General features: G+C 37.4%; 1 long non-coding RNA gene across 1 annotated transcript in view; it reads left to right on the top strand.

The window, feature by feature from the left end:
* Positions 1 to 27,803, top strand: part of LOC129037424 (uncharacterized) — an 82,738-nt gene that overhangs the window by 9,752 nt on the left and 45,183 nt on the right. Inside the window, exons 2-3 of the long non-coding RNA XR_008502798.1 lie at positions 8,455 to 8,617; positions 10,775 to 10,948. This is a non-coding gene — a long non-coding RNA (uncharacterized LOC129037424). The remainder of the gene's footprint in view (positions 1 to 8,454; positions 8,618 to 10,774; positions 10,949 to 27,803) is intronic.

The following is a 27,803-nucleotide window of genomic DNA, read 5'->3' as shown; positions in this document are numbered from 1 at the left end:
AAGATATGAGCATAATATTTCCAATTTGCATTCCAAAGGATGACAATTCCATCAGCAATTGCACGATTATCACATCACCATAAGCACTGTCTTATTCATTTTTTGTTGTTAATTTAAAAGATAGTTATGTTTTGGCTGGGTGCGGTGGTTCACGCCTGTAATCCCAGCACTTTGGGAGGCTGAGGTGGGTGGATGATCTGAGGTCAGAAGTTCGAGACTAGCCTGACCAACATGGAGAAACCCCGTCTTTAATAAAAATAGAAAATTAGCCAGGCATGGTGGTGAATGCCTATAATCCCAGCTACTTGGGAGGCTAAGGCAGGAGAATAGCTTGAACCCGGGAGGCAGAGGTTGCCATGAGCCGAGATCATGCCATTGCACTCCAGCCTGGGCAACAAGAGCAAAACTCCATCTCAAAAAAAATAAATAAAATAAAATAAAGATAGTTATGTTTTACTTTTGAGCCTCACTGATTTCAGTCAATAAATGAATATTGACGTATTAGAGGTAAGGCATTAAGAGTGAAATAATGGTTCATAAACAGGCTCGAAAGTCTAGTTTGAAATTCTAAATGGGATATATTGTCAGTAAGCATTGTTTATTCTTACTAGAGTGATTTTCAACTTGCAAGTAAAAAAGCTGAAGCTTAAAGGAAATAAGTAATTTTTCTAAAATTATATAGTTAGTTTTCTATCACACTGTATTGCTTCCCAACTGACCAAATGTAAAATGGATCATCAAAATTTTTAACTTGTTTTCATTTTGAGTGATCTCTTTAAATTTCTGTAGGATTTATAATCTTGGCCCTACAACATAGTACTTGAACATGCATCTACTGTTATTTTAATTCCACCCCCCGCCCCACCCCGAGGAATGGCCTTCTTTTCTTGCTGTTGCTTCTCCCTTGAATTTATCCCTCACAATGTGTTGTAGTGTCAGGTCTAGAGCAATTTGTACAGACAGACAAGCTGAGCTGACCTATCTGAAGTCACACTCTTTCTATGTTGGAGACACTTGTCTTACCATTCCTCTAAATCAAAATATTATTAATTATGTAGATCTGATATCTCATTTTCAACTCATTGTTCTTTCATATGCCGTATGTTCAATAATATTAATTAACTAGTTTGCATCACAACATGGCATAAAGTGCATTGCAGTGTTTGTATAATTTATATAAATGTTTGCCACAAGATTACTTGGCCAATGGAGATAGTAGTAGGGACTTTTTTTTTCAGTCTCACACAGAGCAACATTTGCCAGGCACTCACAACACATAGCCACTCTACTCAACTACCTCAACTAGAGACAATTTTTGTTCAGTCTGATTCATCCCAACAAAGCAAACATATTTAATCCTTGGTCTTTATGACTAAAGTCAGCAGTTTTACCCATCATAGCTGCAAGTTCCCACCCTTTTCCTGCATGCCTGCAATCTGCATCTGAATTGCCAGATGATTACTCTGCTGGGTTCCTTATGCCCACTCATAAACAGTTACCGGTCTTTGTGGTCCTGTGCAAAAATAGGCCCCTGGATGAGTCATTCATTGTGTATCCAAATACCGGCAAGATTTGTAAAACAAATTCACATTTTTCACTTTTGTTATATCTTTCTGATCTTAGCTTGGAACAATTAGCTTTCCCTAGGTTTTGTTAAATAGAAATATGCCTATATAACATATTCTCCTTGCTTTGTCTTTGTGGTCCTGTGCAAAAATAGGCCCCTGGATGAGTCATTCATTGTGTATCCAAATACCGGCAAGATTTGTAAAACAAATTCACATTTTTCACTTTTGTTATATCTTTCTGATCTTAGCTTGGAACAATTAGCTTTCCCTAGGTTTTGTTAAATAGAAATATGCCTATATAACATATTCTCCTTGCTTTCTCCTTCTGACAGAGCAATTTCTTTGGCTATAGAAAGATGAATTTCCACAGATTCATCAGATAAAATATTCTTTGCCCTTCTTCCTCAGTAACTGTGAAACTGCCTTGGCAAAATTATGACTGAGATGGTGAAAGAGATCTAACTTAACTGACTCCATCTTGCTTCCAACCTCCCAGCTATCCTTGTTCATTCCTGGGCACAGGCTGAACTAACTTTGGGAAAAAATTAGCTCATAGTTTAAGCAAAGATGGTAACATCCTTTTCCCAAGGCAGACCTCCTTCTTACCCGGGGACTAGATTGTGTTTGTAAGACTAACATTAGCCACAAGAGTAGAAATTATTGTTTAGGAGTCATGCAGCTGGAGGATATAAGATTCTGACCCTCCCTAAACTGCTCCTAAGACAAGTGCTTGAGATATTTTGCAGACCCTGCACTTGATGGATCAGTTGGCCCCACCCAGATCAATAAACTGGCTCATCTGATCTTGTGGCCCCCACCCAAGAACTGACTGGATGCAAGAAGACAGCTCCGACTTCCTATGATTTCATCTCTGACCAATCAGCACTCCTGGCCCACTGGCTTCCCCCCACTCACCAAGTTATCCTTAAAAACTCTGCTCCCTGAATGCTCAAGGAGACTGATTTGAGTAATAATAAAACTCCAGTCTCCCTCACATCTGGCTCTGCATGAATTACTCTTTCTCTATTGCAATTCCCTTGTCCTGATGAATTGGCTATGCCTAGGCAGCAGGCAAAGTGAACCCCTTGGGCGGTTATAAGTTTGAGGGCTTGTCCAGGATTGCTCTTGTGGCTACCTTCCCTTAGTTCAGTGGGACCCCTCCAGTGATGGATTCAGAAGCCAGCCCAAGTGACTGCCTAGTTCTCTCAGACTGGGGACTGACTCTGGTACTCTCTCTACTGGCTGGGTGCTGCCGACCCAATGTGCATGGATTTAATTGCAATGGAGAAATAGTCCTGGGGAGACATACTTAACTGCAGCCCTATCACAGCATGTCTGTCTGTAGCCCCATGGTGGGGTGTCTGTCTGTAGCCTAGTTATGAGGTGTCTGGATTGGTGAATCTTAGGTACTGCCAACACCTCTTTCCTTCTCTCAGCTGGTTCTGTAGCTGTATGGTTCAGCTCCTTGTGGGAGCAGGGTGGGTGGTCTCAGTTGGTTCTTTCTAACTAGTGGGAAGAGTCCTGGTTTGGGAAACTTCTCAATCAGGAAGTTTTTGAGGAAGTTTCTCAGACAGAGAATAGGAGGATAGTTTTGAAGGGATACTCTTGGATTTTTTGGTTAGGGATCTGATTTGGAAGGCCTTCTGTCCATCTCGTCTTTGTATGTGTTTGTATATGTGGAAGGGATCTCAGAGGGGTTGCTGATGGAAATCTAGCAGGCCTAACTCAGAGAACCCTCCTTATTTGTCTGGTCACACTTGATGAGAACTAAAGAAGGTTCAACAGGCCTGTCTCTCAGGGTGACTATCTGCTCTTCCCCTTGCCCAGAAACCCTGTTGTGAATTACCATTCAGAGGTCATCCATCCCCACCTGAAGTGTATCAAAGACAACAGGGACCAAAGGGAAAGAGTTTGAGCTTTGCCAGGCTGATATTGGGTGCTGAATGAGGTGACTAATGTCTGTTTTGTTATTTGTATTTTGCTGGGATGGAAAATGTTAATTTGGTTCCCCATGCAGCCCATTGGGCAGCATCTTGCAAACTGAGAATCTTATCTATGACTCCATAAAGCAATAAAAGGAATTTTCTCTTGTAAAGTGCCTTGAACTCCACAGCTATAGCACAAGCAAGCAGGGTCATCAGAAGCTGCTCCATTCTTCTGGAAGCTGCAGAGAAAGGGAACCCAGAAATCTGGTATGCCAGCAAAAAGGGTAAGAAATTCTTACCAGCCAAGGTTCTGGTCTCTCTCTCTCTCTCTTTCTCTGTCTGGATAAAGAGTAAACTATTTGTCAACTCTGCAAGGGTTTGATTAATAGAAAGAAGGATTTGTGAGACTAGTCTTAGGCTGTAGGAAATCTGGGGTACTTTGTCCTAAGAATCTGTCTTTCTGTGTTCTGTAATGGAGAGAGAGGTATCACAGGATAGAATGTGGGTTTAGGGCCCCTATAAGCCTGTTTTTCAAGTCAGTTTGGCAGGTTGGTCAGTTACAAACTTTGCTATGGGTCCCTGAAACAAATACTGTATTTATGAAATTTCTCTGTCTTGTTTTGTGTTTTAAGAGCTTAACCTTGTGACCATGTGGGGATACCTTCTTTTAGTTTCTACCACCCAGAGGACAGGAATTTGGGAGTTCATGTCATAGTTAGACCTAAAAATTTTTCTTGAGCAGTTAAAAGCCTTGCAAGCTAGAAATTGGCTTCTCTAGGCTCCTTCTAGGAAAAGCAATAGAAACTGCTCAATGCTGTATAGCTCAGCAGCTAAGGCTTTATCTTTCGACAGTAGTCACCTGGGTTCAATAGTTGGCTTCTGGAATGATTGCTTTCTGGTTTGTTAATTGTACAACTTTGCCATTTATTAAGGGTTTTTTTCCCCTCATAGATAGCTTTTGATTTCCTCTCTTGAATTTTCCTTTCTCAGAACTATCTTGTGCAGATTCTAAATCTTGTAAAAAAAGAAACTGCTTGCCATGTATTTGAAGCACCTATGAAGCTACCTTTGGTAAATTTCAGAAGCAAGATATATTGGCTTGGCACGGCTAAAGTCAGGTAATAAGAGATTTGAAAGGATTTTTTTTTAAAGAGTACTGTGGTTAAAAGTCAGCTTAATTAAAATTGAATAAACTATAGATGTATTTAAAAGGCCTTTATGTTTTTGTCTTCTTGGAACTTGTTTTTCTGGAAAAGGTTTTTTTCTTCTCAGTCTACTGAATTATTTTTCTCCAGTTTTTTGTCTTGGCACTCTTAATGCACACATGAGAGGCTCTAAGATAACTTCTGGTAGCCTGGGACTTATTGGGAAAAGCAAAGGGGGTGCCACAGACCCCATTTTGGGAAAAAATAAACCCTCCGTTTTCCTCATGAAACCCCAGGAACTAAAAGCGGATGGATCTCTCTCTGTTTTACATTGTAGTATCTGACAGTTTTGAGTTTTGAGGGCATCAAAAATTACTTCACATTATGAGAGAGCTTTGGTGTGTAATAACTAGGTGGGAAATATACTTTAAGGGTAATAGTAGTTATATTTGAATTTTTGCACACTTGGATCAGAGAAGCATGCTCTTGTCCACCTGGAAAATAAGGAAACATCTCCACCCTGCACTGGGAGATAATACTTCCATGAGATATGGGCTGATTACAAAATGGGCTGATTGACTTTGGGTTGCCTTGCAATGAAATGCAGAGTAGAAGCACTGCACTGTCTTCTCCCGTAGTATTTCCCTCCTTTTGTGGATCCAGGGTCCAGTATAAAATGGCACCCTTAATTTTGGGGATCTGTCTTTGCCTTCAGCTGCTGATTTGCTGCTTATTTGGCCCTAGAAATGCATGCATTCCTGGCCCTGTTCCTCCTCCCTGAAGCCAGTAATTCAATTAAGAAACTGGCGTGGTGGCTCACGCTTGTAATCCCAGCACTTTGGGAGGCAGAGGCCAGCGGATCATGAAGTCAGGAGATCGATACCATTCTGGCTAACTTGATGAAACCCCGTCTCTACTAAAAATACAAAAAATACAAAAAATTAGCTGGGCGTGGTGGCAGGCACTTGTAGTCCCAGCTACTCGGGAGGCTGAGGCAAGAGAATAGCCTGAATCTGGGAGGCGGAGCTTGTAGTGAGCCGACATTGCACTGCTGCACTCCAGCCTGGGCAACAGAGTAAGACTCTGTCTCAAAAAAAAAAAAGAAAAGAAAAGAAAAGAAAAAAAGAAACTGGCAAATAAAAAATCTTACAAGTGCTGAATCTTCTGTCTTTCTGTCTGTGTATTTATGTGTGTTGTTAGTTTATATATAAAAGAGCTCTGATTAATTGGCTTAGGAAAATAAGTGCTTAAATCAAATATTTTGTCAGAAAAATGGAAACTTTAATGCTTTTTTGTTTACATGGCTTTAGGAATCTTTTGGATATAAAGACAGTTTTAAAGATTATTGATAAAATGTCTTGAAAATGTAGACATTTGGTCTAAATTAAGGTCAGATATCAGATTTGCTAAATGCATTAAGGTCAAACTGTGTCTTTGACTTTTGAAAATTATTCTATTTACCTACTTTGGAGCATTAGATAATAGATAAGGCCTAGGGACATATGGAGACCCATGCCTGCCAGCTATGTTAAAAGGAGTCAGACCTCATCTTCACTTCTGTCTGATGTCCTAGGCTCCACCGCTAGTACATGATTTAAATTGCTTACTATCAGGTTTTTCACTAAAAATAAAAGTTGCTAAGAGTTAACATTGTAACATCTAGTTGAGACCACCGGAGAAGCAGTTTTACATACAATGTGTGTAGGGAATGCGTTTTTGGTAAAAGATTATAAGAAGGCATGGGAATGTGGCTTTTGTTAAAGGGAATGTAATTTTGTCTAGTTCAGAGGGTTTTAAAGATTGTCTCAACCTGAAAGAGTAACAGAACAAAACTGAAGGTTTAGCAAAGTGAAAAGGGTTTGTAAAGGGTTGATCTTGTAAAAATTCTGTGGGCATAAACAAGTTGGCTAAGATTTAAAAGAAATTGGCTGGGCACGGTGGCTCACACCTGTAATCCTAGCACTTTGGGAAGCCAAGGGAGGTGGATCAGAAGGTCAGGAGTTCAAGATGAGCCTGGCCAATATGGTGAAATCCCATCTCTACTAAAAGTACAAAATGTAGTTGGGCGTGGTGGCACACACCTCTAATCTCAGCTACTCAGAAGGCTGAGAAAGAAGAATTGCTTGAACCTGGGAGGCAGAGGTTGCAGTGAGTCAAGATTTCGCCATTGCACTCCAGCCTGGGTGACAGAGTGAGACTCCATCTCAAAAAAAAAAAAAAAAAAAAAAAAATTAAAATGATGTGGGGCCAGAATCTGGGCCCATGTGTCCGAATAACAGGGTTTTCTTACAAAGTTGATCTGCTGTTTGATGGAAAATTGTAAAGGGTTCTAAAGTTTTGTGAAAATCATACCTTATGGTCAAACTAATTAAAACTCAATAGAGATATAAAATTTTATATTAAAAAACTAGCTTTAACATTAAAGATGTACTAACACAAACATTAAATTTGGTTTTCTCTTTTGAATATGATTTTTATGTACTGTTAAAAGATAATGAAAGTGTTTTGTTTTCTCCTATGAGTAAATGGCAGGAAAAAATAGGAGAGAGAGAAAAGACAGATTCATTTGGTCTTATGCTATCTTCGTAGGGTCTCGTTTGGAAAGCTAAGTCTCCTCTATCAGAGTAAAGATTTTTCTTTTTAAAAAAAATTTTGCAGTTATTTTGGCCAAATGAATGACTTATGGTGACCTGGGATTCTATTTTGTGATATCCAGTTTTAAACCTTTGATATTTGACAAACTTTCCAAAATCAAATTATAAATTATGTCTCTTTCTTACCTAATATTTTAGATATTAGGTCCTCTGAAGTCCAAAAATGACATTTGGCTTATTTGGTGCAAAAATCATACAGGAAGCATTGTCAAATATGAAATGGTGTTTTGCTTTCTTTTGCCTATATTTGTGTAAATGTGTTATTGGTATATGTTCCAAAATTATGTAAAACTCCTATAATTCTAATATAACTTAATGTATGTTATCAGTAATAATTACAATTATTGTGTTAACAGACTGTGTGCCACAGAGGTAACAAATTTCCTTGACAATCATGCCTTTACCTGTGGCTGACCTAAAATGTTGTTGTCCATAGACACCTGTTGTCTCATTTTGGTCCTCTTTAAAAGATGGTTTTATAATCACCTATAAAATGTAACAGGTGCTCTTAAATGCAGGATTCTGATTAATAACACTGGACATTGTGACATTAGAATAGAGAAAAAACTTTTGAATAGAAAAGTCAATGGTCTTTGGTTTACCTTGGACTGTGTTTGTATAAATATCTTAGTATGTGTTCCAAAATTATGGGAAACTTCTATAATGTTGATATAATTTAGTGTCCATTCTTAATAATTATAATTGTTATGTAAAATTGTTGTATGCCACAGAAGTAACCAAAATTCCTAGTCAATCGCAGCTTTAATAGTGGCTATAGACTTTTGTCATCCACAGATGTTTTCTCTTGCTTTGTCTTGCTTTGGTTCTTTTCAAAAGGCAGTTTATAATCAGATATAGGACTGTAAGTGCAGGTTTCAGATAACTTTAAAAACTGTGCTATTGGAATAGAGGAAAAACATCAAACTTCTAGGACTCTCCTGGAGAGCAAATGTGTTAAACATTGGTAAACCTTTTGTTATCAGAGTCAAGATAACTTATATTTTAGAGCTTTTCACAACTCCTGTGAACAAAATTTGGAGCATATTTGTTCCTCTCTGCCTGATTTCTCCAGAATTTGGAAACTATTTGTGAATATTTTCAATTTACGGCAGCATAGTTAATTGCATAAGTGCAATAAGAATCTGTTTTCTTTTGTTAACAGGACACAATTGGAGAAACTGATTATTTTACCAAGGCTTTGACTGGAATGGCATGCTTCCTTTAAAAAATTCAAGCTTGACTTATACAGCCAATTAAGCCCTGCTGGGGAATCTGGCCTCATACCTTGTCCACACAGAGTCCTTGTACAAGGTTCCTGACCTGTGGTAAGTAAAGAATGTCACTTTCTAACAGGCCCAGGAACCCCAAGCTCTCTTGGGACCTAAGAGCAGAGGAATTTGCTGAACTCATAGGTGTTGAGGGTACAAACCCATGGCCGGGCTTGGGTTTTTTTTTTTTAAGATGGAATTTCACTCTCATTGCCCAGGCTGGTGTGCAATGGCATGATCTTGACTCACTTCAGCCTCTGCCTCCCAGGTTCAAGCAATTCTCCTGCCTCAGCCTCCTGAGTAGCTGGGATTATAGGCACCCGCTGCCACACCTGGCTAATTTTTTTTCATTGTATTTTTAGTACAGACCAGGTTTCACCATATTGACCAGGCTGGTCTTGAACTCCTGACCTCAGGAGATCCACCCACCTTGGCCTCCCAAAGTGCTGGGTTTATAGGTGTAAGCTGCTGTGCCCAACCTGGGCTCAGCTTTTAAAAAGCCTTATCTGAGATTCCTCATGTAACAGAGTTCTATCAAAGCCAATTTAAAAAGCCTAAGTGAAAAATAATTATTCTTGCTGCACTTTAAGCAAATAATCAGGCCAAGTACTGTAAGACTAGAGTTTATTTTGTAAACAAATCAGTTCTATCATGATTTGTTTTTAATTAAAATGGGGACTAGAGAGAGAAAAATTATGCTTCAAAAGAAAAACTATAGTACACTGTTATTAGCTGTTCTTGAAGTTTTTTTCTGTAGTTTAGACTAAATTCTAAATTCTTTTTTGGTTAGAAGTCCCCAAACTAATGTTTTTAAATCTTTGCTTTTAAAATTGGGAATTGTACTCCTCATCCTAGGGCTTGCTATTTGCCTTATAGTAGGCTGTTCACTTAAACATTGTAGTAAAACTATAGATGAGAGTACTAATATTTTTGCCATGCAAGCCTTGAAATCCCATCCAGGCCTGCATGAGTACACCTAGATCATTGCAAAGCAGTTCCGCTGTTGTCATCTTGGGGTTCACTCCCATTCCCACTATGTCTCCTGTTAGCAGAAAGAAGCCAGAGTGATTGATGGCCTTTTCCCATCTTCATAGCCTACACCTTAAGATGAAGGTGTTATAAAACCCAAAAGGAGGGATTGTAACTGCCTTTGCAAAATTATGATTGAGATAGTGAAAGAGAGCTAAATTAACTGACTCCATCTTGCTTCCAACCTCCAAGCTGTCTTTGTTCATTTCTGGGGGAAGGCTGAACTAACTTTGGGAGAAACTTAGTTTACAGTTTAAACAAAGACAGTAAAACCCCTTTCCCAAAGCAGACCTCCTTTTTGCCTGAGGACTAGATTGCCTTTGTAGGACTAACATTAGCCACAAGAGTAGAAATTATGGTTTAGGAGTCATGCAGCTGGAGGCTACAAGATTCTGACCTTCCCTAAACTGCTCCTAAGATAAGTGCTTGAGATATTTTGCAGACCCTGCACTTGATGGAGCAGTTGGCCCCACCCAGATCAATAAACTGGCTCATCTGATCTTGAGGCCCCCACCCAGGAACTAACTGCATACAAGAAGACAACTCCAACTCCAGCTCCTTATGATTTCATCTCTGACCAATCAACACTCCTGGCTTACTGGCTTCCCCCCACGCACCAAGTTATCCTTAAAAATTCTGCTCTCTGAATGCTCAAGGAGACTGATTTGAGTAATAATAAAACTCCAGTCTCCCACACAGCCAGCTCTGTGTGAATTACTCTTCCTCTATTGCAATTCCCTTGTCTTGATGAATCAGCTCTGTCTAGGCAGCAGGCAAGGTGAACCCCTTGGGTGGTTACAACTGAACCATGGCACACAACATTTAGTTAGTAAAACACTCTGCTGTATTAAATGCATCCTTTTTTTATAGCCCTGACAATGCATGCGTTTCCAGAAACATGGGTTGATTTTATGAGCACAAAAGGTGGAAGATGAGCCCTTCAATATATTCTTCTCAGCGATAAGCCTACTTTGCACAGTAACACATAATAGAGTTTCTCAAGGACTTTACTGTATTTTACAAGCAAGGGCTGAGGGTATTTGGTAGATGTGGAATTTGACCCACAGAACACTGCAGTACCCAACCTAAGGTCAAACAGGCAGTCCTTGGCCAATTTTGTTCAGAACCTTGACCATCTAACTATCTTTTGCTCTAACATTATGTTTTTTTTTCTAATCCATCAAGAAAGAAGAAAGAGCTTTAACAGACATTTGATAATGAATTGTTACTTCTTACACATGTTTATATATAAACCCTTGACTGTCAATGCTATAAAAGACAATTCAAAAGGAAGAAATGCAATTATATTGAAACACCATTCAAAACATCACAACAAGAAATGCAGTCTACTATAAACTGGTAAGTTCTAGTAGTTGTGGACTTTTTAATGGATTACAGGAGTAAAAATATTAATTTTGAAATTGGTTATTTGGATCTGAGAACATTGTTTTTCATTGAAATTATATGTATCTGCTGGTTATGTTCTTGAGAAAGAATGAAAAAGAAAGCCTATTTAATGCATAATGTACTTGAGTAATGGTAATAATAGTACTGTTTCAATGATATCTCACATTGTTTCCACAGAAGAAAATATTTCAAGCCCCAGACATTCACAGCTGGGCCATTTCAAAAGCAGGTGTGACTGATTCTGATAGTGGCAGCAGATGCATAAGGAAAAGGCCAGGCAATAGAAAAGTGAAGAGATGGGAACAGGTTTCAAAACCATTCTCTCAATTCTGTATTTCAGTGGGATAAATGACATTGTTTTCTATCTGCTCAAAGAATGCCAGATACATCCTAGGTTCTCTGAATTGAGAAAGAATGAGAAGTTTCTCTCCAACAAATGGAGGTCTGAATGCAGACCACCTGTACCTGAATGCAGCTACAGACTTGCATTTTGTTCAAGAAAGATATCTTTCTGCTGGTGGGACAAGACACAAGATACACACAGAAAGAAAGTATAATTGAGAAGGGAGGAAATATATGTTAGGTGAGGAAGAACTTACTTTGTACAAAATATACCAGTGGTACTAGTAGCAGTCATGCTGAGAAGGAAAAGAAAAGTACTGCATGATGTGCAATGCTCAAGCCATGCCTTTAGTACTTAATTGGGAAAATTTGACCGCTGATTTTACCTCTGGTTTCCACACTCCTGAAAGGAGGATATTGAACTTAATCATTCTTTAATGGTTTTTCAGCTTTAAAATGCTACATTTATGCTACAAAACTGAATAAATAATACAGCCCTAGGGAGAAGGTAAGCCAGAACATGGCAGAGCCCCAGTGCTGGGCAGATGAAGGCCTGCTGAGAAAGTGACCCCATAACCAGGCCCAAACACAGCTAAATGAAATAGAGTCCAAGGTAGACAGTAGGACTTGGAAATAAGATAGAGGAATACTTGTTTTAAAAATATGCTTCCTTAAACTGCTTCTAGGGTAGTTTCATGAGGAAGCTGGCATCGAGTGCCAGAGCATTAATCCAAGCCACTTCAAACACCTTCTTGTCTTACTTTGGGATTTATCTTAGAGAATATGATGGGAGTGAATTCACGGGTAGAAAGCAAGTTTCATCAGATCATTTTGTGTGGTGGTAGATATTTTAAATTATTCACACTTTTCTCTTTTTTTCTCAGATCACCTCTTTTTTTAGTTTTTATTTTTCTCTTTCCTCCCACCCTACCCAGAAATACTACTATAGTAAGTTATTATCTCTGATAAAAATAAGTCAAAGTCATTGGGTGTGATGGAGACAGGATAAGGTTGAGACTTATGGTCCATTGGGAAAATAGATGATATACAGTGACTGAATCATCTGATTCAGTAATATAGTAAATCACACTGATATCAGTGATTCACACTGATATACAGTGACTTAATATCTAAGCAGAACCTAAAAAATACATTGAACATCTGGTTGTTTTTAGCAAAATATGAGATTGGATTATGTGGTCCATCTGCATGGAATTAGCATTAAATTTATCTAGTAGTTAGATCAAGAAGCATACTATATAAATCCAAATATAAGAAGTAGCTATTATAATAATTATTGATAATAATTTACTGTTCTTATCCATGGCCTTAAACATGTCATTTTATAATTGTATTCTTCAGTTTTAAAAACTGATCTAAAAAGCCCAAAAATAATTCTGCAGAGGCAAATGACCTAATAAGGCAAAACAAAACCTTAATATCTTAGCAAAGGTAATTTAACAAGAAATTTCATTGTATTCACACAGAATTAATTTTTATGATAAATTATATTAGATCATCAAGCACTTTACTTATTGTTTATATCTTCACAAGTGAGGGAAAAATCACACAAGAAATAAATTTATTTAAATATATTGACATATAATGTCATGAATTATTCCCATGTTTCACCTCAGTTCATGTTGACTTTGTAGATACAGCTTTAGAAAATATTTTGTATATTACTAAGATAAACAAGGTACATATTTATGGGAGTTTATTGCATTATTCCATTTACAATATTCTTTAGCAGGTAGATGATTGTCTACCAGTTAAAATAAAAATTCAAGAAATTTTTTTAATAAAAGAAAGGCATAACTTGTTGATAAATACTTGGTAAGAACAGTTATATTACAAAGAAATAGAAGAAATAAATAAAAATGGAAAAATCATTTAAATCTAGAAACACATTTTCCTTTAGAATCTAAATATTTGAAGAGAAGTTTTCCATTTCCCTTTAAGTTGCATTTGAATAAGTGGCTGAGAAGTCTCATGGCACATTCATGGATAGTGATACTTATGTTATAGGTGGCTGAGCCTCACATGAAAATATGATTCACCAATTATGTCATGTTTACCTGATAATGTTCAACAAATTTTGAACACTTAAAAATTATTTGGCATTATTTTTTACTTTAACATTCTTAATATCTAAGCTGGACACATGGCAATGTCACTCTCACAGGGAATACACTTATTTTTCACTTTTGTTTTGAAAGCACTTTGAAAAGTTAAAAGTAATATATGACCATAAGAAAGCAATGGGCTTTCCTGTATTGTAAATGTTGAGCACTAAAAACCTGTAGACAAATGACATAGTAAATATAGACACTGATTCTTGGAACTTGATTGTAGACTAGAAAGCTTCAAATAAGATTATCTACAGGTTTCTAGAATGTCCTTACAAGCAAGGATATCTTATGACACCAGAGAAAAATGAGACAGCAGTTTCCCATGAATAAATTCTGATCCCTTTGCACATTGAGCAGATATACCAAGGGAGAGACCATTGGCTCTCATTCTTTGGCTTTTTAAAAAATTTCACCTACTTGTTTCCAGTTGTGTACATAAAAAGAAAGGGAAGTTGCAGTTGAAACATATTGGCCAGGATACCCGCGAGTTATTTTGTGTTTGTGCTTTCTTCAAATGCAGCCAAAATTATGATATATATTAATTTTTTAAAAATAAAAGTCATGTTTTTGACCTCTGTTTATCCAAAAGCTGTTAGTCTTATATTATGAAGGCAATTTAATGAAAGTAATAACTTAGAAAACTGAGAAATTTTAAATAAAAAGTCCATTTCTTTCTGCTGTCATGGAATGAGGTAGATGAGAGGCATGAATGTGAGACAACTCTTTGAATTGGATTAACTATACTTTTAGACAATCTGTGTTATTAAAAATAACATTTGGAAATATTGGAGTTGTAGTTCTTAGATAAGGTTGCAAAGCCAATGTTTATTGTAATTAATGATTTAAACATCCTTCTGAAAAGCATTCTTAGCAAGTCATAAGAATCTAAATGATGAAATGGAATATTTTTAGCAATGGTTTCCATGAAAAAGACAGTCAACATTAATGAAATAATAAAAGCAACAAAATGCAAGTCTCTGTCATCACAAGTCTGTATGAGAAGCAAACAGCTTTACTTCTCTGAGAGATGTTACAAGCTCTGCCCCTCACTATTCCAGAGAACTACTCACATGCTTTTTACATGAGATGAAAGGCTTCATAATCCAAGAAGTTCACAGATCACTTTAACATCATCTTTTCCAGTATTTTTTACTGATTACTAAAGATAAGCCTTATCCTTGTTTTATAGAAGAAATTTTTCTGTGCTCATTACAGCCCAGCTGATGGGTGCCGAGGCTTTTATTAGGCTTTTATCCCATTAATAAGATGCTATGTTGCATGCTTCACAACAATTGAGCAAATTCCATTTCACTTTCCCTTTGTCCACAGTACTATTTGTATGAATTATCAGGATTGAAAATGATGTCTAGGTAGCATTCTCAAAGTTAAAGAAGGGATTGACCTATCAATCTGGTCATGCTGTATGGCATTGAGATAGAGCTTTAAAAAATCACGCAGATGTAAGACAAAATAAACAAATATTGCTAGCAGATCTGCAAAAATCTAGTAGTGGCAATTTTGTTGGATATGCAACTAGAAATTGTCACACCAGTAGTAAGGGCTACAAAATTAAAAAAAAAATTCATTCCAAATAATGCCACATAACAATCAAGACAAACACACATCAATACCTATTTTACGTACAGTTTTAACATATCTTATTCCATAGTTTAACACTATTTTATTTTGGTATAGAAGATCTCTATTACGTACTTCTTTCGATAATTTCTTGTATGACTCAATTAGTTGTCTCCGTTGCACTTGAAGATTCCAGTACCCCTAAGCTCAGTCTCTCCTATCACCATTACATTTCTCACATTTTTCATTCCCTCCCGTTGTATACCATGATGTATGAATGTCCTGTTAAATAAATTAAGCTCCTAGAATTCTTTCTTGTTCTTGGACTGAAAGTAGACATCTAAGTATCTACCATCCCAAAGAGGTACATGTCCATTTATTTTTCATATTTGGAGTCACCAATTAAAAGGTGAAGAAAGAATGTATTCATTTGGTCAAGATTTCACAAGTGTCTATTATGTCCCAGGAACTATTCTAGGCACTGGAGATAGAGCTATGAATGAAATGGAAATCTTTACTATCATACAGCTTATATTCTGTTATAGAGGAGACAGATAATAAGGAAAATAAATGAGTAAAATACAAAGTATATAAGATAGTTGATAAGTGTTGTACAGGAAAATTAAATAGGCAAGGGAGACAGAGGGCATTGGAAAAAAGGGAAATTAGTTATGTGGAGGAGCAAAATAGACCTTGCCAAAATAGTCACATTTAAGTAAATTTCCAAATGGAGTGAGCAAGGAAGTCATCAGGATATCTCAGATAAGATCCTGGAATAGGCACAGGAAAAGACAGATGCAGACAGGAGCCTTTTGGTCTTGGTGAAAGAACTAGTGTAGCTAGAATTAGTGCTGATAGGAGAAAGCAAGGTGTTAGAGGTAAAGGTGTGAATGCTGGAGGAAAAACACCAAGGGAAGCAGATTGTTTGGTACCTTGTGGGCCATTCCAAAATGTCAATCTTTCTCCGAGTGAGTTGGAAGCCAGTGGATTGAATTTGGAAGAATTTTAGTCTTCTCTTTAACAATTACAATGCTTTGAGAAATTTTTTGTTTGAGAAATTAAAGAGCTATAATTCAATTATTTTTGCAAAGATATTAAACTCTAGCTGCTCACTTCATGCTGCATGTATGTATTATTTTAAAATAGTTTTTTTTTTAATGTTAAAATGGTCAAGCTAAGAAGAATTTTTTTTTTTTTTTTCTGGAAGACAGATGAGTTAGCCAGCTTCACTCGGTCCATGGCATTAAGATAACAGTTTAGAAATTTAACATGAAGCAGGTCTGAATTCCTATCTGTTTATGATACTGTACACATTAAGGAGGTTCAGTTAGTAATCAGAATCAATTAGAAATTAGAAATTTCATAGTTGTAGCAGAAATTTTAGTAAGAAAAAATATTTGTGAAAACTCATTTTAGTGGGAAAATTTTGTTGTCACCAAGAGAAGTTTTGGAGTCTTAATAATAATTATGAACTGTTATGGCCAGGCGCAGTGGCTCACACCTGTAATCCCAGCACTTTGGGAGGATGAGGCAGGTGGATCACCTGAGGTCAGGACTTTGAGACCAGCCTGGCCAACATAATGAAACCTCACCTCTACCAGAAATACAAAAATTAGCTGGGTGTGGTGTCATGTGCCTGTAATCCCAGCTACTCGAGAGGCTGAGGCCAGAGAATCGCTTGAACCCAGGAAGCAGAGGTTGCAGTGAGCCAAGATTGTGCCACTGCTCTCCATCCTGGGTGATACAGTGAAACTTCATCTCAAAAAAAAAAAAGCAATAAATAAACTCTTCGCATGTATTATCTTACTTCACACTACTATTATTATTACCTACTACTATTAATATGTTGTTATAATACATTGATATCATAATTACTCCTATTAGTAATGGTGGTATTACACCTATTTTAATGAAATGAAAAAAATCAACCTTAAACTTAAAGAAATCAAGTAATTTTTATGGTGCCTAAGAACCAGAATTAGCTTCCAAACCCAGTTTTGAAGATTCTAGAGGCCACGCACTATGAATACTTTTTCTGCCTTATCAAGTTAACAATGGTAAACTTATAAATCAACTTGCAAAGCTATTGTGAATAGAAGCATTTCATGCTATGATTGTAACAAACTGCTGCGTGTGGGTGACACATAGTAAGAGTCCATAAAATACTAGTTCCTTCACCACTTTCCCAGCTAAGTGGTAAAGACATTACTTATTTTCAAAAGAACAACAAAAGACTGAACATGGAGTCTGTTTAAAAAAAATACACTTTGTTTAGGTAAACACGTTTATGGTACTGGGCATTTTGTAAGAAAATGCACTCCTCCTGTTGATGCTTGCAGTAATTCTCTCCACAACAGCAGCACAGACTATACTATCTATACTATACACACATAATGGTAATTTCAGAGTAGAAACATATCAATCACAATTTGTACATATAATTTTGGAAGGCATAGTGTGCTATACACTGTCCTCCAGGAATGAGTTTGTTTTGCAAGGAAATAAAATGTAACTTTTCATTAAATGTTACTATATATATATATATAACAACTGTGGTCTACCTTATACTCAAACCATTTGCAAATATGGACTTTGACATATATAAATTTGACAACTCTTAACCATTTAGAATCTTAATCCCTGTTCCAAAGGATTCTTCTTTTATACAACTAAAACCAGGCTCTCATTTTCTTTGTATAACATCCTCCTAGCTTTCATCCCCTAGTTTTAACTTTGGGTCATATCAGACCAGGTTATTAATTTTTTTCCCCATTTATCCCATTCACACACTGGAAGGTACATAAATTGTAACCAGTGTCTAATACCATCCTCAGAGTCCATGTCATGAGACAAACTTATAATGAGATCTTTTTGGCTTCTCCAGTAAAACTAAACCTTCTTGGATAATATCCAAGACACATCTGTTTTAAATCAAATTCTGCTCTACAGAATGTGGCAATGTGGATGTAGACAAGAGTAAATACATCTCTGGCTCAAGTACAACAGTAACTTTTTAATTAAATGTTAATTTGTTACCTATAATGCTATGTGGTTTTAAAAGAGATTTCAAATGTATTATCTCATTCTTTACAGCAGTCCTGTGTGAAAGGTAGAATACAAATTATACTCATATTTTACCTTTAAGGAAACAAAAACTCTAAGGCAATAAGCAACCAGTCTCAGGTTAGACACCTGCAAAGAATTAAAGTTGGTTTCAAGTTGAGGATTTCTGACTCTTTTTCCAGAGCTCTTCTCACCACACATTATGTCTAAGTGAGAAAGCTGAAGTGAAGTCACTCATAAATTTGTGGGTGAAACATAAAATATTTTCTCTGGGGCCAAATATACAGAGAAATCTTGCAATCATTCTTTGTTTGGAAATACAGGTTTTTCCTGCAACTGTCAAACAAAGTTCCATTCTGCCAAGAGCATATTCTGCAATTGTTTTGGAATAATACATTTTTTAGGACTATCAAAGACACCAAAAATTAGTACTAATGAAAGGAAACTTACCCAGTCATATATTAAACAATATTATAAGATTAACAATAACTTTAAAAATGTGGTACTAGTACACATCATGGAACAGTTCAAAAGCAGTCCCAAATATATTAAAAAAACTTTTATATGCCCCAAAAGAAATAGAGGTGTAAGACTTAAATTATTCAAAAAATGATGTTAGAATATCCATCATTTTTATTCATCTCACAACAGGGATTGAAATATATTCCAAGTAGATGAAATAATTAAATGCAAATAAAATATATAGGTAAGTATTTAACAAATTGGGAATGCTAGATATGGTTGCCCAAGTCATGTGCAGCTGCACAATGACACATCCACCTAGGTGAATGGTTTTAACATCTTGCAACTGATTTTTGGTTGGGAAAGAATTTTTTAAGTGGGAAAGCAATATAAAAATCACGTAAGTGAGATTCATCGATTTGACCATATCAACACAGTTGAATATTATACATCAAACTTAATTTGTCTTATACTAATTAAGACAAAGAATAACTGGTAAAAACATTTGCAATAAATATTATATCCTCGCAGAATTTGTGTATGAATTCATGTATATGTAATGACCAACACCCAAATCCCCAGCAATAACATTCATTACTTCTATAAATTAGGGTGATGTTAAAAGGTATAACAAAAATATCCCAAATTGTAAAATGGCTCAAACATAATAGAAACAAGCATTTGTAAACTTTTTATACCAGGGCCACATTAGAAGTCTGGTGAAGCTTAGAATCCCTTCTCAAAATAATTTTTTATTTCTTTGTATTCTATATATTTTTTATTTTTATAGATTTAAGGGGTACAAGTACAGTTTTGTTACATGGATATATTGTGTGGTGGTAAAGCCTGGGTTTTTAGTGTAACATAACCCAAATAGTATACATTGTACCAGGTAATTTCTCATCCATCATCCCCCTGCCACTCTCCCACCTTTCTGAGTCTCCAACTTTAATTATTTTACTTTCTATGTCCATGTGTACACAACATAAAAATAATGTTTTTAAATACACGAAAGAAAATTTTTAAAGTTTCAAAAGAAACTAATTACATTGAAATGCAGTGCTAAAATATTGAAATAATTTATGATATAATAATAAAGATGCTTATTTATTAAAACATCAAATAACAAAATATACTAGCAGGTTCATTACTACTATATTTTTAAAATCTTGATAAATATGAATTAAATTTCAGATATTTGCTACAATTGTAATGTGATACAAAAATACTCTTCATAGGTACTGCTAATGCTACTGGTTTGTTGTCTACACTCATAACAAAAGAAGATGCTAAATTGAGGTAAGAAAGACATTAGTGAAAATCATATTTTTCCCATTCCAAGTTCACAGACCCCTTGAATTCAATCTACAGACCCCTTGGAGATCTATGGGCCTCAAATTAGAAGCTAATTCAATACAAGTTTATTTCTTGCTCATATAATATTCTTTCACAAAAAGGCAGAGAAGCAGGATTCAGGTGGAGACCTCAGGGGACCAGGGACCAGCTGAAGGAGGTTTGCCTTGTTCAAGATGCAGTTTCCAAAGTCATCATCATTGTTCCCATCCCAGCTAGCCAAAAGAGAAGAAGAATATGGAGAGATATATGTGAGAGAATTTTGGGAACCTGGAAATGGTGTACATCATGTCTACTCATATTCTACTGACTAAAACTCAGTGACATGAACATACCTATCTGCAAGGGCAGATGAGGAATATACATAAGCAGTATTCCCATGAAGAAGAAGAGAGTCTGGGCTTTGATGAGTAGGTAATAGTCTTCCATATCACCCATCATATTAGCAATTTCATTTCTAATGACTATACTCAATGAGGTAAAGTTTAGAATGAAGACATGGGAACAGCTGTGGAAATGAATTGTGTAAAAAGTGCATTTTGAAGAGCAAGCCATCAAGATGAATTGAGTATTTTTAAAATGTTGAAGCACATTGATCCATTACTTTAATTCCTATGAATTTTTAAGAATATAACACAAACTGAAAAATATACACATGAATTATTCCCAGCAGCATAAGCTTAAATAAAAATACAATTATTTATTATCATTTATAAGAAATATACAATAACCAAAAGTTCAGTTAGCATTGCCAATGAAACTGAGGTACAATCATATGATAGATTATTATGTTTATAAGTGTTTTAATATGTAATAGCTGAAATTTCTTGAATGCTTATTATATGTTAGGCATTGTGCTGATTGCTTTACATACATGCCTTATGTCCTCACAACAACCCCATGAGACACTTTATTTTTCCCATTTCAGGTATGAAAAAACTGAATCTCAGCAAAACTAAGTGCTTTGCTGAGAAATATAAAGCTCTGATAAATCTTGGCTGATTGCTCACCTAGAATCTGTTCTATCTTCTTGATAAAATCCTAATCTTGCAGGGGGTGGGGGGAAATGTGCTCTGTTAAAAATGCTACACCTCCAGACTAACACAATTGAGGCTGGCTATGTGCCTATCCATGGCCAATGCAATTTAAGAAGGAATTGCCATTATAAAGGAAGACTCATCTGACATGAGCCTGTTCAGACTTCCAACCTTCATCTTTTCACTCTTCTTCTTCTCCCAAAGGAACACTGTAGGGACTCAGCACACTCAGCGTGCCTGGGGGCAGTTGACAACAAAGGTAACAGTTTGGACTTGTATGCACTCACTTTAGAGTCCCTCCCCTGAGCTCAGCATGAAATGATCAGAAAAATCCATAGCATACAGCTTCTCCCTAGGGAGAGAAAGAGAAGACTAAACATAGATCTAATATTCAGACATTTTTGGGAGCTGCCTGAGGACTGATTTCTGTCTCTCCTGTCTTGGAGCACTGATGGAACACAGCATACTGTGAACAAAAAATAAAAATAGTTGGATGGTGTGTTGCTGCCCCAGAGGACATACAGTACAGCAAACAGACATCAGAGGAAGCAAGATATAATAAACTCCTGAAACAGAAACTGGAGAATACCTTTAAATAGAAATTTACATGCACACATCTAGAGAAGTCACATCCGCAAAAAAAGTTTGAGGGGTCCCTAAAATCTTTAGCTGGGTTGACTGGTGGAGATGGTCTCCTGTAGGAAGCCAATCTATAAATGTTGGAAGAAGTGGCTGTTTTTTCAAATGTTTAGACACCAACACAAAATGTCAAGCACAAAGAAACAGGAAAATATGGAGCAAACAAATATAAGTAAATCTTCAGAAAGCCATGCTAAAGAAACAGAGGCATATGAATTACCTAACAAAGAGTTCAAAATAACCATCATAAAAATGCTCAACAAGTTTAAGGAAACAATACATAAAAAGGGAGTATTTCAACAAAAAGATAGAAAATATATATTGTTTTAAAAATCAAACAAAAAATTGGAAATGAAGAGTCCAATAACTGTGATAAAAAAATTTCCTAAAAAGGTTCAACAGTTGACTTGATTAAGCAAAAGTATAAGCAAACTTTAAAACAAGCCATTTAAAGTTATCCAGTCTGAGGAACAAACAGAAAATATAATTTTAAAAAGTGAAGAAAGCTCTAGGGACTTATGGGAAACCATGATGTGAACTGATATACACATGGTGGTAGTCCCAGAAGGATCAGAAAGAGAAAAGGGAAGAATGTTATTTTCTTCAATAATGGACTTCTCCTACCTGCTGCCTTCTGAAGAAGGTGATTTGCTTCCCCTTCACCTTCTGCCATGATAGCAAATTTTCTGAGGCCTCCCCATTCATGCTGAACTGATGCTGAGGCTGCAATATCATTAACATGCAAGTATGAGAGGAATGAAGCACCCCATTTTATAAAGACTGTGGCCCATGAATTCTTGTGATAGAGATTATGCTGGATGCACCCAGAAAAATTAGAAGCTTCTAGTTAACTCCACAAAATGTTGTGTGCCTCATGAATAAAGATGCTGGGAGGAGGCACCAAGATGGCTGACTAGAAGCAGCTGTCATCAGCGGCTCCCACCAAAAAGAAGAAAACCAGCAAGTGAATCCTGCACCTTCAGCTGAGGTAGCCAGGTTCTCTCACTGGGACTGACTAGGCAGTTGGTGTGACCCACGGAGAGTGAGGACAAGCAAAGTGGAGTGACAGCTCACCTAGAAGCCACACAGGACAAGAGGAATTACCACCCTCAGCCAAGGGAGAAAGTGAGTCATTGTGCTACCCTACCTGGGAAACCACACTTTCTCCACAGATCTGTGCAACCTTCAGATCAGGAGATCTCTTCGTGAGCCCATGCCACCAGGGCCTTGGTTCCCAAGCACAGACTGTGCAGATGCTTGATGGTCGCTCAGGTTGCAGCCAGCAGCTGCAGGCTAGATACTGCATAAGATGATTGGGACTGTCTAAGATGACTGCCAAATACTCCCTCCCAAGGGGAGGGAAACAGCCATCACTGTGGCTCCAGTCTGTTGTTTTCCCCTGCTGGTAGCAGAGAGACTGGGTGGTTTGGACCAAGAGGAATTCCCCACAGGGCAGCACAGCAGCTGTGTGCAGATCATGGCCAGACTTCTTGCTTAGGTGGGACTCAGATCCATTCCTTCTCACTGGATGGAGCCTCCCTGTGGGAATTTCAATAACTCCAGCCAGGGTTTGCAGACAGAACTCTAATCTCCCTGAGATGGAGCCCATGGCAGGAAACACAGCCACGATCTCCATGGTTCATCAGACTTAACCTTTCTTGTCTGCTAGCCCTGAAGAGTCCAGGCAGTCCAGATGAGGGGGATTCCCTCTGGCACAGCACACTGCTCAGCTAAGGGGCAGCCAGAATTCTTTGTTAAGCAAGTCCCTGATCCCATGCCTCCTAACTGTGTGAGAACCCCCCAACAGGGGTCACCAGACACCTTATACAGGACCATTCCCACTAACATCAGATTGTTGTCCCTCTGCAACAAAGCTCCCAGAGGAAAGAGCAGGCAGCCATCTTTCTGTTCTGTAGCCTCCACTGGTGACACCTCCAAGTGCAGGAGGGACCCAGGTGAATAGGGTCTGGAGCAGACTCCCAGTAAACTACAGCAGCCCTACAGAAGAGGGTCCTGACTGTTAAAAGGAAAACAAACAAACAGAAAGCAACAACAACATCAACAAAAAGCCCCCACAAAAGCCCTATGCAAAGGTCAGCAGCCTCAAAGATCGAAGGTAGATAAGTTCACAAAGATGAGAAAGAATCAATGCAAAAACACTGAAAATTCAAAAAGCCAGAGAGCCTCTTCTCAAAATAATCACAATACCTCTCCAGCATGAGCACAGAACTGGGCTGAGGCTGAGATGGATGAACTGACAGAATGAGGTTTCAGAAGAAGCTAAGAACGATGATATAATATTGCAGGAGTGGCTGGGTGTGGTGGCTCATGCCTGTAATCCCAACACTTTGGGAGGCTAAGGTGGGCGGATCACCTGATGTCAGGAGTTCAGCACCAGCCTGACCAACATGGAGAAATCCTGTCTCTACTAAAAATACAAAAATTAGCCGGGTGTGGTGGCACGCGCCTTTAGTCCCAGATACTTGGGAGGCTGAGGCAGGAGAATGACTTGAACCTGGGAGATGGAGGTTGTGGTGAGCCAAGACTGTGCCACTGCACTCCAGCCTGGACAACAGAAGCAAAGCTCTGTCTCAAAAATATGTATATATATATTGCAGTAGCTGTAAACCAGAATAACTAATTTAGAGAGGAACATAAATAACCTGATGAAGCTGAAAAACACAACATGAGAACTTCACAATGCAACAATGAGCATCAACAGCTGAATAGGCCAAGCAGAGAAAAGAATCTCAGAGCTTGAAGACTATATTGCTGAAATAAGACAGGCAAACAAGATTAGAGAAAACAGAATGAAAGGGAATGAACAAAACCTTTAAGAACTATGGGATTATGTAAAAAGACTGAACCTATGACTGATTGGGGTACCTGAAAGATATGGGAAGAATGGAACCAAGTTGGAAAACATACTTCAGGATATCACCCAGAAGAACTTTCCCAACCTAACGAAGAAAGGCCAAGATTCAAATTCAGGAAATCGAGAGAACCCTAGTAAAATACTCCATGAGAAGATCAGCCCCAAGATACATAATCGTCAGATTCTCTAAAGTTGAAAGGAAGAAAAAAAGTGTTAAGGGCAGCCAGAGAGAAAGGTGAGATCACCTACAAAGGAAAGCCCACCATCAGACTAACAGCAGGCCTCTCAGAGGAAACTTACAAGCCAGAAGGGACAGGAGGGCAATAGTCAACATTCTTAAATAAAAGAATTTCCAACCTATAATTTCACATCCAGCCAAACTAATCTTCATAAACAAAGGAGAAATAAAGTCATTTTCAGGTAAGCAAATGCTAAGGGAATTCATCACCATCAGTCCTACATTGCAAGAGCTCCTGAAGGAAGCATTAAATATGGAAAGGAAAAATTGTTACCAGCCACTACAAAAACACACTGAAGTACACTTACCAATGTCACTATGAAGCAACTACATTAACAAGTCTGCAAAATGACCAGCTAGAATCATGATGACAGGATTAAATTCGTTAACAAGTCTGCAAAATGACCAGCTAGAATTATGATGACAGGATTAAATTCAAACATAAAAATATTAACTTTAAATGTAAATGGGCTACATGTACCAATGAAAAGACAGAATGGCAAGCTGAATAAAGAGTCTAGATCCACTGGTGTGCTGTATTCAAGAGACCCATCTCACATGCAAAGACACACATGGGCGCAAATAAATGGATAGAGGAAAATTTACCAAGCAAATAGAACCAAGTTGCAATCCTGGTTTCTGACAAAACAGACTTTAAACCAACAAAGATCAAAAAAGACAAAGATGGGAATTACATAATGGTAAATGGTTCAATTCAACAAGAAGAGCTAACTGTCCTAAATGTATATGCACTCAATACAGGAGCACTCCATAAAGCAAGTTCTTAGAGACCTACAAAGAGACTTAGATTCCCACACACTAATAGTGGGAGACTTTAACACCCCATTGTCAATATTAGACAGTTCATTGAGACAGAAAATTAACAGCTATTCAAGACTTGCACTCAGCTCTGGATCAAGTGGACCTGAAAGATATCTACAGATCTCTCCACCCCCAAACAACAGAATATACATTCTTCTCAGTGCCACATGGCACTTACTCTAAAACTAATCACATAACTGGAAGTAAAACATTCCTTAGAAAAGGCAGAAGAACTGAAATTATAATAGTCTCTCAGACCACAATGCAATCAAATTAGAACTCAAGGTTAAGAATCTTACTGAAAACCACACAACTACATGGAAATTGAACAACCTGCTCCTGAATGACTCCTGGGTAAATAATGAAATTAAGGCAGAAATTAAGAAGTTCTTGCGATAGTTTACTGAGAATGATGATTTCCAATTTCATCCATGTCCCTACAAAGGACGTGAACTCATCGTTTTTTATGGCTGAATAGTATTCCATGGTGTATATGTGCCACAGTAAACTATCGCAAGAACAAAAAACCAAACACCGCATATTCTCACTCATAGGTGGGAATTGAACAATGAGAACACATGGACACAGGAAGGGGAACATCACACTCTGGGGACTGTTGTGGGGTGGGGGGAGGGGGGAGGGATAGCATTGGGAGATATACCTAATGCTAGATGACGAGTTGGTGGGTGCAGCGCACCAGCATGGCACATGTATACATATGTAACTTACCTGCACATTGTGCACATGTACCATAAAACCTAAAGTATAATAATAATAATAATAATAAAAGAAAAAAAAGAAATTAAGAAGTTCTTTAAAACTAATGAGAACAAAGAGACAACATACCACGATCTTTGGGATGCAGCTAAAGCAGTGTTAAGAGAGAAATTTATAGCATTAAATGCCCACATCAAAAAGTTAAAAAGTTCTCAAATTTACATCCTAACATCACAACTAAAAGAACTAGAGAAACAAGAGCAAACAAACCCCTAAGCTAGCAGAAGACAAGAAATAACCAAGATCGACACAAAACTGAAGGAGATAGAGATAAAAAAAAAAAACCTTCAAAAATCAACGAATCCAGGATTTGTTTTTTTTTGAAAAAATTAATAAAATAGATAGACTGCTAGCTATACTAATAAGAAAAGAGAGAAGAATCAAAGATAGACACAATAAAAAGTGATAAAGGGGATATCACCACTGATGCCACAGAAATGCAAACAACCATCAGAGAATACTATAAACACTTTTATGCTAATAAACTGAAAAATCTAGAAGAAATGGATAGATCCCTGGACACACACACCCTCCCAAGACTAAACCAGAAAAAAGTTCAATTCCTGAATAGTCCAATAACATGTTCTAAAATTAAGGCAGTAATAAATAACCTATCAACCCCAAAAAGCACAGGACTAGATGAATTTCCAGCTGAATTCTACCAGAGGTACAAAGAGGAGCTGGTTCCATTTCTTCTGAAACTATTCCAAACAATTGAAAAGGAAGGACTTCTATTATAGTTTGAAGTCAGGTAGCGTGATGCCTCTAGCTTTGTTCTTTTGGCTTAGGATTGACTTGGCGATGCGGGCTCTTTTTTGGTTCCATATGAACTTTAAAGTAGTTTTTTCCAGTTCTGTGAAGAAAGTCATTGGTAGCTTGATGGGGATGGCATTGAACCTATAAATTACCTTGGGCAGTATGGCCATTTTCATGATATTGATTCTTCCTACCCATTAGCATGGAATGGTCTTCCATTTGTTTGTATCCTCTTGTATTTCATTGAGCAGTGGTTTGTAGTTCCCTTGAAGAGGTCCTTCACATCCCTTGTAAGTTGGATTCCTAGGTATTTTATTCACTTTGAAGCAATTGTGAATGGGAGTTCACTCATAATTTGGCTCTCTGTTTGTCTGTTATTGGTGTATAAGAATGCTTGTGATTTTTGCACATTGATTTTGTATCCTGAGACTGCTGAAATTGCTTATCAGCTTAGGGAGATTTGGGGCTGAGATGATGGGGTTTTCTAGATATACAATCATGTCATCTGCAAACAGGGATAATTTGACTTCCTCTTTTCCTAATTGAATACCCTTTATTTCCTTCTCCTGCCTCATTGCCCTGGCCAGAACTTCCAACACTATGTTGAATAGGACTGCTGAGAGAGATCATCCCTGTCTTGTGCCAGTTTTCAAAGGGAATGCTTCCCATTTTTGCCCATTCAGTATGATATTGGCTGTGGGTTTGTCATAAATAGCTGTTATTATTTTGAGAT

Source organism: Pongo pygmaeus, chromosome 4 (genome assembly GCF_028885625.2).
Source record: "Pongo pygmaeus isolate AG05252 chromosome 4, NHGRI_mPonPyg2-v2.0_pri, whole genome shotgun sequence".
Lineage (NCBI taxonomy): Eukaryota > Metazoa > Chordata > Mammalia > Primates > Hominidae > Pongo > Pongo pygmaeus.
The sequence above is the reverse complement of the archived record's forward strand: the minus strand, read 5'-3'. Positions and strand labels throughout refer to the sequence as shown.